The following is a 16,425-nucleotide window of genomic DNA, read 5'->3' on the forward strand; positions in this document are numbered from 1 at the left end:
TATCCATAATGATAGTTAATTGAAACAGTAGCTAAAAAAGAAATAAACCTGGAGAAACAAAAAAGATGTCAAGCATAGCCATACTAATACTGGAATAGCCCTCTGATAGACAAGTCTAAAATTAGTTTCTCTCATTTATTTAGGTTGTAATAGATAGTTTGTTCCATGTCTGCTATTAGAGATTAGAGGACATTATTGACTCTTCTTCCACAAGAAAACTGATAGCAGCAATTGCCTGCAAGGAGAAGTTAGACTTCTTTAAACCAGATGATTAACCTTGTCATATTTCTGCTGGTATAGTGGATATAAGCATCAGATAGTTTGGATGCTTTTTCTTTATTCAACGTATTTTAATTAACTGAGGAGAGAAAGCAGATCAGTGTAGAATAGAAAAGAAAGAGAACCACTAACATTCTTATTTTCCTGAGAGCCTACAGTCTTGAGCAAAATACTGAGCTGAGTAAACATTACATTTAAGACCATATTTGTAAAAATTCTTTTTCCTTTCATATACAAATCTTTGGAAAAACCTCTAGTTCTGTAAAGTTAAACATAGTTTTATTTTTGTGCTGTAGTTCCAAACTGTAGTTTTCCTATAAATGGAATGGCATGATGACCACTTTCAACACATTAAAACAATTTAAGATTTCTACTGTACTTCAGGAGGTGTAAAGAGACAGGTTTACCATTCATTTGTATTAGTGGTAAGTTAAGAATGACCAAATGAGACTAATAAAATGCCTTCAAAAATAAAAAGCTGTAAATAAAATAATTAATCTCTAAGATACCACTTTCACAGAGATTTCACTATGATGACAGTTTGGTGATATAATCTATGACATGAATGTCCAGAATATCGTAGCAATAATTTAAAAGCAAATGTACCAGAGTATATGTTCCTGAAATGTTCCTGTTAACACAGACAGAAAATCACTAGGAGCACTTAACAAGATATCACTGGTAAAGTCACCTGGAACCTCAGTTTTCATACAGTTGTGTAAGAGCAGTGAAGTCAAGGGCTATTGATCAGATTTTGCCAATTAAGGATCTTGCCTGGAATATTTTTCCAGTAGGGTTATAACATCTATTTGCTCTGCAGGCTGCATAATAACAGTTCACCCAACCATATCTAACCTAAGTTTATATTAGCTTAGGTATTGCTCGTTTTATTTCCATGGCACCATGAAATTCATACAAGGACCGCAAGACCCACTTATGCCTATGCTAAAAACCTACTGATATTCATGAAATTTTGTGTTACCTTTGGCAGTATGATAATAGATGGGGGTTAAGTAGGAGAATATCAGTGTTCTACTAAAATATTTCATTGTCTTAAGAACAGTACATTCCCTCTGAAAAGCTTGTCTTTTACCACATCATGGAGTTGATGGGATTTGTCTCTTACACCCCTTGTGATAAATTCAAGATTGTGGGGACTTTGAAGACTAGAATTCTGATCTGGAATTATTTTTGGTCTCTAATGTTCACATTTTACCACAATAACAGTCACAATTAGAAAGCATAGAAAGCATCAGAATACTAAATTCACAATGGGGACTAGTTGGTGGGTTTTTTTTTTCTGAATCATTTTTTATTGCTCATAAGATTCTGATTACGCAATCAGAGGTTTATTTTGTGGGTTTTGTTCTTGCCAGATCTCTCTAAACACCAGAGGAATTATCTAGACAGCTCACGAAAAAGGCTAATAATCATATTTATTTGTTATGATGTTCAAAACTTCCTGATGCAGCAAGGCCTTTAACCCAAATCTAATACAAAAATTCAGGGTGACTGTTGACATGTTTAAATTCTTTGCTGAATAGAGTCTGAAGCTTTGTCCATTGTCCCCAGTTCTTGCTGACTGCAGTGAGAGCCTCACACTTGTGTCCAAGGGGAGATGGCTGGTAATGCATAAATTCCAACCCACAGGGAAATTCTAGAGTGAATGTGATGACTTTGTCAATCTATAATTTTGTAATTATCTTGCGATATCAATATCTCTTTATCATGTATTGGCATTTCTTGATGCTGAAAGATAATACTGTTTGTGTGTGAACATGAGAGAATTTACTGAACTTGTTTATTGTACCATGGGTTAAATTATAATGTCAGTGCTACTGTTATAGTTAATAAGTTAGACACATTCAAAACTGTCTAATATCCCCAGTTTCTAAGAAATAAAGAAAAGGGAGAAAATGAACAAAAGTAGCATAATCATTATATGTCTTCTGTTTTCCTTTGAATATTTATTCTGAAATAATAAACTGAGATTGCCTAATGTAAATCATAGGCATACTTTCAGATGTTAATGCTTGATACTTCATATTTTGGAGTTCTGCTTACTCAGCTTTAGAGAAAAGTTTAAGTTAAAATGTAGCATCTTTACCAAGTAATTTGAAGTGAGTGACCTTATGGTATCTGCAGAATGGTCAAAAAGAAGAAGCCTCAAAAATGTCTTTATTAGGTATTTTATCAGAGACACAACTAGTAATATTTTGCCATGATACCCAGAGGGTGTTCTAAGAGGAAAAAACAAGGTTTCCTCTCTTTCTGAGGGATGCTATTTGGCTAATAAGCTGGTCAGCCTGTCAGGTGCATTAGCAGTAAGTGATGCTTCTGATGACTGCAATTAAGGAAAATAAGCTGCATGTGTCTGCTTGCCTGCCATCTCTCCTGTGCTGTGGTATTCTATCTAGTCAGTCCTTAGTGCCTCTCCTTTTCTCTCCCTCTGTCCATCTTCCTCCCACCTCCTGGCCTTCTTGCTCCTGTTTTTCCTGGACATTCCTTCCTCCTCAACCCTCTGTGCCACTGATCTAGGAGGTTTAAACTGTGTCCATACAAACACGCATGTTTTCTCTTTTATGTCCATCAACTACATAGTATCAAGTCCTCAAAAACCTCCTGTCACCTTTTCTTTTTTAGCTGTTTTTGTTTTAAACTCTATGCAATTTGTTTCTGTAGTTAATTAGTATAAAGACCGTCAGTGTACTTTTCAAAGAAATTGTGGGGTTGGTTTGTTTGTTTGCTTGGTGGAGGGTTTGTTTGGGTTTTTTAATATATATTTATTTTATTTTACTCCTCATCTGGGAAGTTTGTCTTAAAGCTCAATTCTCTTGCTGAAGAATGCTTGATCTCCATGTCTGGGAAGTGACTTCTCTAGAGATCTTAGAAGAAAGCCTCTGGTGTTGTTTTCATAGATGAAAATACAGTTGAAATTTCACACAGTGAATTTGATTATGGAGAATATTCAAAATTAATATTGTAATATTAGACTTTAAAATTATCATGGGATATTGACAGGGAACCTGCAGGAGGAAGGCACATAATGTGCAACTGAGATTTAACCTGAAGTGTTGATGGCTTTTGTTCCAGCTGAAGGTTTCATTTTTTCATTCTCTGCATTTAGTGTTGTGTATTAGAGCTTTCCATACATATATAGAGGGGAAAGTTGATAAGCCAGAAAGTACTGTTGTTTAAGTTCAGAAAAGTTCAGTAAGAAGTCACATAGGACCCAGAGATTTTGCAGCTAAGTTACCTACTTTCAGCACTTCTATTTCCTCCTATAATTTTGCTCACATCCCTCTCTTCACCAAAATATACTTTACATAGAGAAGGTAAGCTGAACTCTGAACAAAAATCATTTTGAGTGCCATTACCTAAAACTTTTTGTTTCTCCCAGCAAATGTATTTGATGCCTCTTTTGTTTTCCAACATATATTTCCCTTCATAGTTCTGTGAAGAAAGACAGGAAGAGAATTTTTAGGGCTTTCTAATTTGTCCAGGTACATTTCACATGTAAGTACCATTGTCAGTCTTTTTCTTTTTCTTTTGTTCAGTCATAAAGGCTAGATTTCCTCTTTAAAATTAGAGATTTGATGGCCTCGTAATCATATGACTCTGGCATCTGGAAACTTCTGAGCTTTTAATCATAATTGCTGGCAACATTGCAGTTAGTGTTCACAAACTAATTCATAAATCAGCCAACTTTATACATGCTGCATGACTGTCAGTTCTTCTCTTTTATTTTGCTAAATTAATTTGGCCAATCAAAAAAGAATTTACATGCTTTCTGAACAAATTTTTGTTCTACCAGAACAAGGCAGAAGTGTGAAATAAGCAGGTTTTTTCAGACTTTGCCCAAAAGGTGTTCTGCCATGACTTTTGATTCAGTTTCAACATCACATATTATTGAGTGCTAATCATCCTAACAGTGAAATTTTCCTGGGATCTCACCTCCAGAACCATAACCAGCATCCTTGATTGCACAGGTGAACCTTGGACAGTAAAAAGCACTGAACATTTATAGTTAAGAGAACCTAATTAGTCAAGTAGACTAAAAGAGAGCTTTTTAACAAGGTGTTTAGAAAAATAGGATCAATAAAAATCATCTGTAGTAAAAGCTGGTTGACAGTTTTTCATCGAAATGATTTTCTGGTGGATAAAGCTGCACAGAAAAGCATTTATTTTGTTTAAAAAATATTAAATTGAAATATAGAATTTGTTAACTGGACAGTAGGGTTTCCTTTTGACAGGATTATTAAAAAAACTCACAATATTGACCTGGTTTAATATCATCTGCCTTTTATTTTGAGTCAGGTTCTCTTATATATTTCCTATACATGGTGATCCTGAGGGACTGGAGTGCAATTGTAGGAATTTATTCAGTGAGATGTTACAGTATGCTTAACAACTGGGTCCATAGAAAGAATTTGAGAACTAGGATTGCAGTGAGTGCAAAACAGGGAAATAGGTTTTAATTCTGGAATAGATAAGATCTGCAGAGAATTTTTCCAAGGATTCCATTTTGTCAAAACATTTTACTTGAATTAAAAATGTCTAAACATAATGTTTTGACACTGCCCAACTTAGATTTCTCTCTGTGGAAAAGCTCAGCTCTGCATCTCAGGAGAAAATCGAACTGCCTGGTTTCTCTTATGGTAGCAAGTTCCTGCTTTTTCTCAAGTCTGATTGTCATACCTCCTTTAAAGATATACATAAGTTAGTGGGATATTTCAGATGGGAGGATTTCTTGGGCTGCTTCTGGAAAGGCAAGCATTCTCCAAGGGAAGGATGCTACTTTAATTCCTTCCTAGGGGAAGGAATTGGTTCTGAAAGGGTCCTAGAGCATCCATGTTTTGAGAAGGAGGCAGAAGAAGAAGGCATCAAATTGGATCAGTAAACATTCCTGTTGGGTTTCTTTCCCATTTGGGTGGTCCTGCACAGCACAGGTAAATCGTTATGCCAGGAGTGTCCTAATTCAGAAGCATTTTACTAGTGAGCTGCTATAACAAAGGAAGGTTATATTAAAGGATGCATTTGGGATTTGGGTTATTATAAATTACATTCTTTGAAATCTCATTTAGAACCACAAACTAAAATGATGTTGGAGGGCTCAAAGGATTAATTCTTCCTGAACAATAGACTGTCACTGATCACTCTGTGAAGTAATTATGCCAAATTTAATTATAATACAAGCACATTGTATGATAGTCATAGTGTGCCCAAAAGAGAGCTTGAAAAGGTGTCTCAGAAGCACATGGACTAGTTCTGGGAGCACAGTGGCAAATTACAGATGTTGTAATTGAGTACAACTTAATATCAGGCTTTCTTAATTAAAGGTTTGGGGTTGTGTGGGGTAGGTTCTGGCTGGCATACTTTGCTTTTCAATATCATGAGCATAATGGAATATACGGACTCTCCCATCCCCATTTTATAGATTCTGCCAAAAGCCCTTATGACTTCCTGTGATGTTAATGTGTTTAAATCAATTCCAGTATCACTGTTGAGAAGAAACCAGGAGTAATCAAATTGTTACAGGAGTAGAAAAATAACTGTTCCTCCTTCTGATATTTCAGGAACTGCACTATCATATATTGCTGATATTTCATAATAATCCACTTATGCAACCCTAAGGCTCCTACTTAACCATTTCAGTCTTCTCTTCTCAGTTTTCCATTCCTCTTCATATTAGATTTGGACTAGTTATGGAAATATGCTTCTGTTTCCAATTCCACCCCTGTGTCAGGCTGGAGTCTAAACTGAGGAAGCCACCAGGATAACAGCCAGAGTGGTGTTAAAATGCTTTGTCAGAACCTTTTCTTGGGAACTACAAAAGTTGTGAGTCGTACATAAACAAATGAAACGAGTGCCAATGCTTAGGAAGCAGTTCCACAGCTGGAATGTCATGGTGCAGTTTACCTGAGATGAAGTTTCATGCTCATGTTAGGGCAAGTATCCTGGGAGAAAGCTAATGAGATCTAGAGCATGTGTGTCAGGGCAACAAAGCAGGAATGGTAGCAGAGAGAGGTAGATAGATACCTTTGCTTTGTGTAACAATTTAAGGTGTTTACTATAAAGCAGCAAAAAGGGTTAGGACCACAGGTCAGCACAAACAAAATAAGTGCAGATCTGCTGAGTTTCCTGGGTTTGTATTCACAGCAGGCTTCAGTTTAGCTTTACATCTCAATGGAAAAAGTTAAATACAGAAAATCTGTGAAGAGGAGGAAATCTACTATATCTTCTTTTTTCCTTCTTTTACCTTATTTCTTTCATATGGAACTGCTTTGTTACATAGGAAATCTGGTCAAAATATGAGTCTGGTGTTAGTCTTCTTACTTCTAGCACGGAGACTACTGTCACACTGAGTTGCAGGTGCAACTTCTAGTTAAGCAAGTGCCAGCACATGCTCTTCACTTTGCTTTCCTCATTTCTCCCTGTCCCAAAATGCCTCTGTTCAAAATTGTTGCTTAATATAACTAGTAAAACTCTTTACACAGAAAAAGTAGAGAAAAGTGTTTTCTCTGCTTTCTTCTGGTGTAGAAAATTTTGTTTTTCAGGTTGTCTTTACAGCACTATTACATTTTCAGGGAAAGTGTAGGAAAAAAGTTGTTTAAAAAAATAAAAAATCCTAGGCTCATTTTGGTTATTTGACTTAACAATCTGATAGCCTGGAACACTTTAATAGCTGGTCTGCTGTAGTAATTTACACCATCATTGAAATGTTTATCAGATCCTAAGCCATATCTGCCAGAGATAGGAAGAGTGTCAGTTTGTTTTACTGAAGAATATTGGATGTGAAATCTTGCGTGAGCTGTAATGTCAGCACTTTGCACACAATCCACTAAGTGACCTTTAACGTGCCTGTGAAGAAATTTGTGTTGATTTGGTGGCTGTTATGAGGGTAGGAATGATGTGCTGGTGACTTTCATTGTTTGATGTGTTGCTGGTCTTTTAGTCTTACCCAATTCCTTAACCAATAGTTTCTGACGTACTCATATGCAGCCCATTATACAAATTAGTTCTCTTTGATTTTCTATATACGCACGCAGTCTCTGTAATATTGCCAGACTAACACATACCAAAGTCCTGATGAAAGTCATTAACATGAGATTTATTCATACTAACAGGCAGCTCCTGCTTATTGAGAGGTCCAATATTCTTTCTCCGAAGCTGATGTGGTAACACTTCAAGACCAGAAACTTGGCATAAGGAGATAGAAGCATCCCAAAAGAAGAACAAGTAACTAGGTTAAAAAAAGCTCTGAAAACTAGTTTAGAGTATTGGGGATTTTTTTTCAGTTCTATAAGTTTTTTTAAATTGTATCTCTCTATGGTGACTGTGACATTCAGTACTGAAAGGCAATTGAAGCTCTGCCAGATTCTTACAAGGGGTAATTGCACAGGCTTCTTTATGCATGCATATATACGTATATATCTGTCTACATATATCATGTATATCATATATATATATATATTTAATGACAACTGCATGTTTCCTAAAGGAGAGACGAAGAAATGCCATTTTTATGACAGCCCTAGGTGAATGTGGGAAGGGATATATTTTTACAAGAGCACATTTTAGCTAGTTCAGTTATGATCTTAGATTGAGTCTTGGAAAAGTCCTTCACTGGAGAAGCTGTCTCTAATCAGGATCTGCCTTTAGAAGGACCACCTGAAGACTTGCATCTTCCTACTCTTGGGATGCAGGGCCTGTGACCTGGGTACCCAACCCATCTGGCTAGCCAGGCCTTTCAATATGTTTTGGATGAGAAACAGTCAAATGTTTTTCCCTCCCTGGAGTTCTAAAAGTGAGTGTGTGCTTGTGCTGGTACCAGACTGACAGCCCCCAGTGTAGGAGGCCTTCTGCTTCTGAGCCATGAGCAGCTTTCATGGGCTGAGCTGCCAGTTCTGGAAGGGCCTCAGCTACTGGAGTTCCCTCCCAACCCTTGGCTGTGTCACTTTTGTGTGTCCATCAAAGCACGGACTGACAACTAAATGTGACCTTGGGAGTACCAATTAGAGGCATTTTAGGACCGTCTCCTGGGCTGATATGATGATGATATTTATTGCTTATTCGTTCAACCCTCCCTGTAGCTGCTGCAGTTTGAAGTCTGCCAGGAAGCTGGTTGTTGATCTCTAATGCAGGCCCTTAGAGGTCGGTAATGGGCAAGTTTTCACTCAAGTATCACGAGCTACTAAGCTGATGGACAGCCACAGATTGCAGGGGCTTTTAGCCATCAGTGCTGGTCCTAGGCCTGCTCCAGCAGCTGGGAATATTTTGCCATGGAGATGTGGACAAAACCCCATAAGTATTAACACACTTAATTTTGTTTCCTTTAATTAATTTGATTTGTGAGCAAGGTTTGTAGCCTTCAGACATTCTGGGGCCTATAAGGCAATTTTGTGAATTACAAGAAAATCCTTGTTGGTTGGAACAGTGGTAAAGGCCTGATATGCTTTATGGAAACAGAAATACTGGAAGTTCAGCAATTGCTGCAAATTCCCCTTAGCCTTTTGAAGAGTTATGGGAAGGAATTACCAATAAATTATTTATTTTACTGTAGATCTAGTGAGAGGAGGGAGATTATTGATAGCTCATAGCTTTCTGTTTTGTATATACCACCTTCTGCTTATGCAAGGGAAAGGTTTAAGGAAGAGTTAACAATAAATAAAATGGAGGATGTTATAATTTTTTTCTAATAAATGAGAGGGTTTTTTTTCCAAGAAACATTAAATAATTCTACATCTTACTGTCCATATAGTAGGTGTTTATTTTCCATTTTCTAAGTATATATTATCTAAATATCTTCCATTTCCATTATTGACATTTGCTTTCCACTTCTCTTGTTCAGCTCTTTCTGTGTTTTAATGCTGAAATGCAGTGTCAAAGATTTTTAAGACAACTCTTTTAAGATCATATTAAAATAAAGGTTTAAGAAAGTTGACTTCCTTAAGGTCAGATTTTGAATTTTCCATGGGCTGATTTTTGGCCAGTCGCTACAATTTGGATTGGGTTGGGTTTTTATAATTTTTATTTTTGTTCAACTTCCAGAAAATATTGGAATAACTAGAAAAGATATAAGAGGAAAAAGGGTGACTAGAGATATCAAATTGCTTCTATATGAACAGAGTATACAGGCCACTATTTTTCAGCTCAGTAAGCAGGCAAAAGGAGGGAGTGTGACCAGGTGCTTAGGAACCAAAGAGATAAAAAGATGAAATGGGAACAATTACTCATTTTTTCTCATAGCTGAAACCTAGATAATACTTAATAAAATGAACTGGTGGCCAGCTTACAACCTGTAAGAGAAAGTACATTTTCAGAGACTGTATGCTTATATTTTGGAATTCATTGCCACAGAATGTGTGGGAGAGAGAAGTTTAAATGGACTCAGAAGACCTTAGGAAAATGAATACCTGATGAGTCCACTGAGGAAATAGTCTTTATATTGCATTAAGGAGATATTTCTCACACTTAGAATTTCATGAGAGGGAATACTGATTTTTTCTTTAAACGTATAAATGGCTGGATAGCAATCACCATAGCAACAAAAAGAATATCAGGTTAAAGCAGTAAGAAAGGGATTTAATGACTGTAACGTGTGTAGTTTTTTCCTCCTCAGATATGTTTGTAGTAATTCTTTGCCATATTTCTGCATCCATATTTCTCTGAGGGCATTGCCCATTTTAGTCCTAATGTTGCATACAAATACTCTGCTGTTCATTGTTGAGAGACTGCCTGCCCCGCAGTGACCAAGAGCCATTTACACTGTAGAAATAAATCTTGTAATGCTTTAAGGAAGGGTGATCTTAAAATGAGGTCTGACTGCTGGGTCATTCCCAGAGAGCTGCTGCCTTTCCCCCACTGGAGGCTTTGCTGCTTATCTGTGGCCCTCCATGGGCTGAAAGAGTTTGTCTCCTCCCACTGAGAAGTTTGGACCATGGATAAATCATGTCCTGCTTTCTAATTTGATCGGGCCTGACCTTTCTAGAACCTTTTTCAAGACTTTGAGAACAACAGCACATCAGGTGCAATATTAAATGAGCTTTGTAGTAATTATATAAACTTACTAAATCATTGAATCCTCTTAAACATGATGTAGGGTGCTCTTATAAAGGTTCTTAGAGATCAGTGTTTATTTTTAAAGCTGTAGTAAGGAATCTGGAAGGCAGGCCTTCAAGCATTACACAGAGTACAAGCTGTATTTCTTACCTGCTTTCATTTCTTACCTTTAACTACCTCGCTGAAATTACCACATCCTTTCTAGTGATGGAGTTTCACTGGTACATGTCAGTTTGTGGAGCTTGGGAAAAGTATTTATTACTGTAATCATTCTTATATACCCTATGTGCACTGTCTGTCACTGTGTAAAATTGCTCAGAAGTTCTGAACTTCCAGTTTGTTTTTTTTAAAAGTTAAAATTCTCCTGAATGCTGATTTGAAGCAGGGAAAAATGAAGCAGGGCAATAGGTTGTAAGCAAAAGCAGTAAGCAGTAACATGTAAAAATATTTTTCATGCTTACCACGGTTTCTTTATGAAGGCTATTCAAAGATTAGCTAAGTGTATTGCTATATTCCTTGTGAATACTTAGCAACTGGTATATAGCTTATATAAATGATAATATCTATGGATATAATGTTTGTATATTCTCTGCTAATTGACTTCATGAGCAAGATGATTTTATTTGCCTTACAAAACCTGCTCTATGTATGTAACAAAGCCCAAGGGATAAATATATTTTTGAAAGATGTTTCAATATAGCTTTGTTGTTAATTAAAACCATTAAATGCCTATCATTGTACAGAAGGAAAGCCATGTTATCCTTAATACTATCTACTGTTCTTCTGTTTCTTGGAGAGGTAATTATCCATTACCAAACACCGAGTTACGGGTTTTTTTACTCAGTGGTTTTCTTTGTTGGAGAAAAATATCTGCAAATTTTTGAAACCATTTTTTGTCATTTCTAAGAGAAGCAAGGATAAAGATAAAGTCATATTGTAAAGATCTAAATAAGGAAAGTTCAGAAAAAACAGAACTTTTAAATTTATGACAAGAATTTTCAATGTTTCATGGATATGAGTGTAGATACCAGTGTGATAAACACAGCCGGCCAAAATTAATTTAAAATCTTTAGCAGTGAAACTTTGACATTTAGGGTTGTGACTGATGTTAAGAGAGAATATTAACTTGTCTTGACAGTAATTCTGATAAAATATTGGGTTTTTTAAATGGTCATTTTAAAGTACCAACATTTTATCTAAAACTTTGACCTCTGTGTTATTTGTTTTATAAATTACATTTTTAAATCCACTTTTCGTCTAGAACATTGTCCTTATTGTTATATCAAGACCACCAAAATATCATCATGTAATTAGATAATAGCAACGGTAGAAAAATGGAATAAAATAACAAATGTATACAAATATCAGGGAAAAATGTAAGACAATCTCGAAGCTTTTAGATAGAATTTTCGAATCTCGAAAATTTTAGATAGAATTTTATTTTTTAAATAAGTTTCTACAAAAAAAATACTCTTGAAGTTGTGGAGTTTTGTCAGGAGCGTGACAGAAGAGCGGTTTCAATACATAAATGGGAGCTGGCTCGATACATGACACCAAAGAGTGGCTGAATTTGGACTTTGTTCTGGGATGACTCAGTGCTATCACCCAGAATCAGAAAGTGAATTCATGATGGCCAAGCTTCAGAAGGTCTGCACCTTTTGAAATCACAGTCTGTTTCTCATGGGCCAGGCTGTGAAAAGTTCAGTTGTTAGAACCGCAGAAATACGTATGGGCTCCTCGAACATGTAGCGAGACATCAGAAGCATTCAGCTCAGATAATTTCCAGGAAATCCAGTAAGGAATTGCAAAAAAGAGCAGTTGTTTTGCCGTAGCCAGTTGTAGTGTACCAGTTAATCCATAAGTGCAGAGCTCTTGTGTAGAACAACTGGAGAGGACGGCAGGTCCCAACAGCTGTCCAGCTGCACAAACCTCTCTTGCTCTCCTTCCCCAGTAGAATTAATAGAATGTCACTGCAGGGAGGTCTTTGGTTACTACACTGCACAGAGCAGTACAGGAACCTATAGAAAATTAACAAGAATTTGTGTTTGTTGTTAGATCCAACTTTTCGATGACTTTTTTGTTTACAAAACAGTCTGCTGAGTTCACCACTGCAGAGATAACAAGTTCTTCTCTCAAAAGCTTGTAATTGCCCACCAAAAAGCATTTGGAAGCTTTGAAAAGAATCTGTTCTCTGTGTGAAACAGATTTGTTTCCGTTTTACCCACACATAATGAGTAATGGTGTTGGGAATTGGTTCAGTTTTGTTCACAAGCAGCTACTTTTGAGCTACCTGATTTCCAGTATTTAGCTGTAGCACTCAGAGTATCCTTGGAGTCCAGCACCTGTTGTCTCTCACTGTCACTGAGCAATGACTTTGCTTTTTAAATGTCAAAAGAAAGAAGAGGGGCTTGTTTGTCTTTCAAATAGGTAACCCAGTGGCAAGGAGCTCATGCTGTAGGGTTTTTAAGTTGGTAACTAGTGACATCTGTTGAGGAGTTTAAATCTGGATTGGTCTAACTTTTATGATTACTTAACAGTTTTAATTTTATGCTTAGCGACCTGGTTGTCCATATCACAGGGTAATTTACAGTGCCCCTGGCAAGTGCCTGACTCAGCAGAATCTAGGGTACTCACAGTTAATTTATTTGACCCTTAGAAGAATTGTGGTGCTGCACATACATCTTTTCTATATCAATGCTGTCATCTGATTCAACAGCAGCGTTTCTACACTATAGCATGTTACTCATATCTTAAAGCCTTGAAAAGTGGCAAAACTGCAGATTGACAGGGGTGCAAATTTTCTACCTGCTTTGCAAGAGAGAAGCCTGTGAGCTTCTAGGAAAAAATACCTCAGATTTATTTTCCATACCTTTTTCACTATGTTTTGATTTTGTGTTAGGGAAACTAAATACAAAAAATTTGGAGACGGAGCAATACTTGCCTGTACTTTATAAAGAAGCCATCAGAGGATAATATTCTTGTTCATATTGTTTTCATCACTCTTATGATTGCTTCATTTAGTGCTACATCTTTTTCAGTGCCTGTGTTGCTGCACTAATAACATCAGCATGTTGCAGTCACTGCTCCTTCAAAGAGTAGTATTAATTGAAGCAATTTATTCTACCAGAGCTGAAGATGGCCTATTTATAGTTTCATATAATGAATATTAACAGGTTACATTTATCTTGTCATGTCCTTTCAACTCCTTTTTCTGCTAAGTGTGGATTTGCTGCCCCAGACATGCTTTGCCCAGGCTCAGCACAGCAGAACCTGGGTGCTTCTGTGTTGCATGAGAGGTCAGAGATGCTCACCAGCTATCACAATATGGAAAGAGGAGCAACCCTGAACTGCTATCATTGGTCCTCCATTACTTGCTAGCAAAATAATGTCTCACTCTGCCAAATAATGGAGCAGCATCTTATTTCAGCAAAAAATGATGATATTCATAATTTGTGTCCTTCAACATAATATTAAATGATGTATATGCAATATGAAGTATATGATGCTGATCCATTTCCAAGGAGTATAAGAAGTCTTACACTGTGATAATAAAACCTGTAGGGTTACAGAAAACTACAGCTTTAATTTTCCATGAAACTCTTCAGTCAGGGTACTGCAGAAAGCAGTATACAGAAATGCATGTATAAGAATATCTTGGCTTCTTTAATATTAGTAGTATAAAGCATAATGTGTCTAATCTTCATTTATGTTGTAGAGCTCTATTATATATAAAATAGTTTGCTTTTAATAGTATGGTCATTACAATTAGTTAAATTGATCTTTGGCTAATGAAGAACATAAGGGAAAACAGGTCCTCTCACACCAAAATATTTGATGTTCTTTGCAATGATGAACCATAAAAGTTGTTGAGCAAGATACTGCTGAGTTAGGATAGGTAGGGTCAAAATTGTTAATTGCAGGGGACAGCAGAATTTATAGAACAAGAGCTGAGTAAATACGTAGGCTTTTAGAGAATCACAGTTTTAATGCTGAAATACCTCTACCAAAGCCTCTGCTTGTAGTCTCTGTCCTCCTAAACTGTCAGTTCTGAGATAGCTACTGTAGTTCTTCCCTTCTAAGATTTTCTCTATCTATTATGTAGGACTTACTGTAAATGACATGGAGAGAGAGAGAGACTATATCCTAGACTCTAGTTACTCTCTGATGATGATAGTTCTTAAATACTGTAGGTGATCTTACATGACAAAAACATGTTTCTGATAATAATTTGTATTTGGTTTTAAGGCAATGTAATTTTTATAATTTTTCTTCGGTTTTGAGCTGTTTGAATTGTTTTGAAATTTTTATTCCCATTTGTACAAGTTTTCTCCTCGTTACTATGGAGCTTCTTGCTGAGGTACATTTTGTTTGCACAACTGGAGATTTGTTTTCTTAAATTTTAAATCAGAATTTCGTGGGATTATCTGTGTGGTAGCGACTCAGTTACTTCTACTCTTCTCTCTTAATTGTGAACCAGTTGCCTTACATAGTTTGAAGGGCATTATGCTACTTCAAGGGTAGACTTTATGTGGCATCCTAATCCCAGATATTTGCCATTTATCTCGCTGGCTTCTCAGGCGAGCAGTGGTGTATATCTGCTTCCTTAGATATGGCAGTTCAGGTCAATTGCTCTTTCCTACTCAAATCCCTCCTTCAGCTTTCTTGAACTTTCTTTATTTTCTATTCTAGGTCTATGCTCAATTAATTTTATATAAGTGTAACTCTCAGGATTCAGTAGTATTACGTAGGCTTCCCAAGTTAACGATTGTAGGCTGGGACCTTAAATTGCTCCTGTGCACTTTCTACATAATTTCTCCCTGGCTGAGTTCTAGGAATGGCTTCATTTCAGCAGTGGGGAATGGATTTTTCTATTGAAGTTGAAAATACATGAGGTTTTCAAGTATTCAAGAATTATGACATTCTTCAAAAAGACTACACCTATATCTTTTACCTCTGTGAAAAACTATAATAGGCTTAAAGATGGTGATTAATCCACTCATCTGAGAAATGGCAAACTGATGAGATCACAGTTTAAACCTTGAACTTTGCGACTTGAAGTTGTTCCACACAGGACAAAAGTATCCTGATCACCTTTGGCTGAGATCCAGTGTTGTGTGAAACACTGGCTCAGATCTGATACCTCTGGTGAATTCAGGAACCATGAGAGTGTTCTTTGATTTCCTTTATATAAGCACTTCCTCATATCCTGGATGTGCCAAGCCTTTCCCATAAAAAAATTGTTTTGTTTAGAGATACTGAAAAAATCTCTGCCCTTTTGTCTGTCATTTTGTAGTCTGCACTGAGAATGAATAAATGTTTCTGGGCAACAGTTTGTATTTGATGTGAAAGGGTCTCTGTAGATTATTAGAAGTTAGCAGCAGTAGTTCTGTTGCCTTTTAGCTAATTTTGTTTCTAATTTTTCTGTTCCTTAGTCATCATTACCTTCAATATTCACAGTTGTATCTTTTATTGGTTTTTTATGACCTGAATCCTCCACCCCAGCAGTATTTGTCCTGTTCTCCCTTGGTTTTCTTCCATCATGCCTAAATCTTGTTCAGACAGGTGCTAAATATTGTATTAAGACTATATATTCTTCTCAGCTGTGTTGTGAGTGCTCTCTGTGCAGCCTATACCATGAGAGATGTGGAGTCCAAAACCACAGTGATACTCCTGCAGCTGCCCTTTTTTACAGGCTCACCATCATTTGCAGCTCATCCTGCACAATTTGTCAACATTACTTTCTGTGTTTATTTCTTCAGTTGAAGTCTCTCTGTTTCCCATTTTTCTGTTCCATCAGCGTTCACTTCCAGTTATGCAAGATGTATATTATTTCTTCATTTCTGAATTCTTACCACTCCCATTTATTTTTCTCACTGTACTACTCTGACATATTTTTAACATTTTGTAGTTTTGAGATATCTTTGCATCTTTGACATTTTAATTTTATTAATTTCCTATTTCCTGTTCCAAAACACTAAAAAAGCTTTTAATAAAATCTTGATATTGACTTGTTCTAAGCTACCTAAGAACTTTTTTCCTCATCTTGGTCATTCTTCACTGTTGCTTAGAAGCTAGTCTGTAAAT

At 36.5% G+C, this 16,425-nt stretch overlaps 1 protein-coding gene across 4 annotated transcripts in view; it reads left to right on the forward strand.

The window, feature by feature from the left end:
- GRID1 (glutamate ionotropic receptor delta type subunit 1) overlaps positions 1-16,425 on the forward strand; it is a 510,592-nt gene that overhangs the window by 432,492 nt on the left and 61,675 nt on the right. The window lies entirely within an intron of this gene.

This window comes from Manacus candei, unplaced genomic scaffold (genome assembly GCF_025592945.1).
Source record: "Manacus candei isolate 608988 ecotype Guabito, Panama unplaced genomic scaffold, ASM2559294v1 h1tg000050l, whole genome shotgun sequence".
Lineage (NCBI taxonomy): Eukaryota > Metazoa > Chordata > Aves > Passeriformes > Pipridae > Manacus > Manacus candei.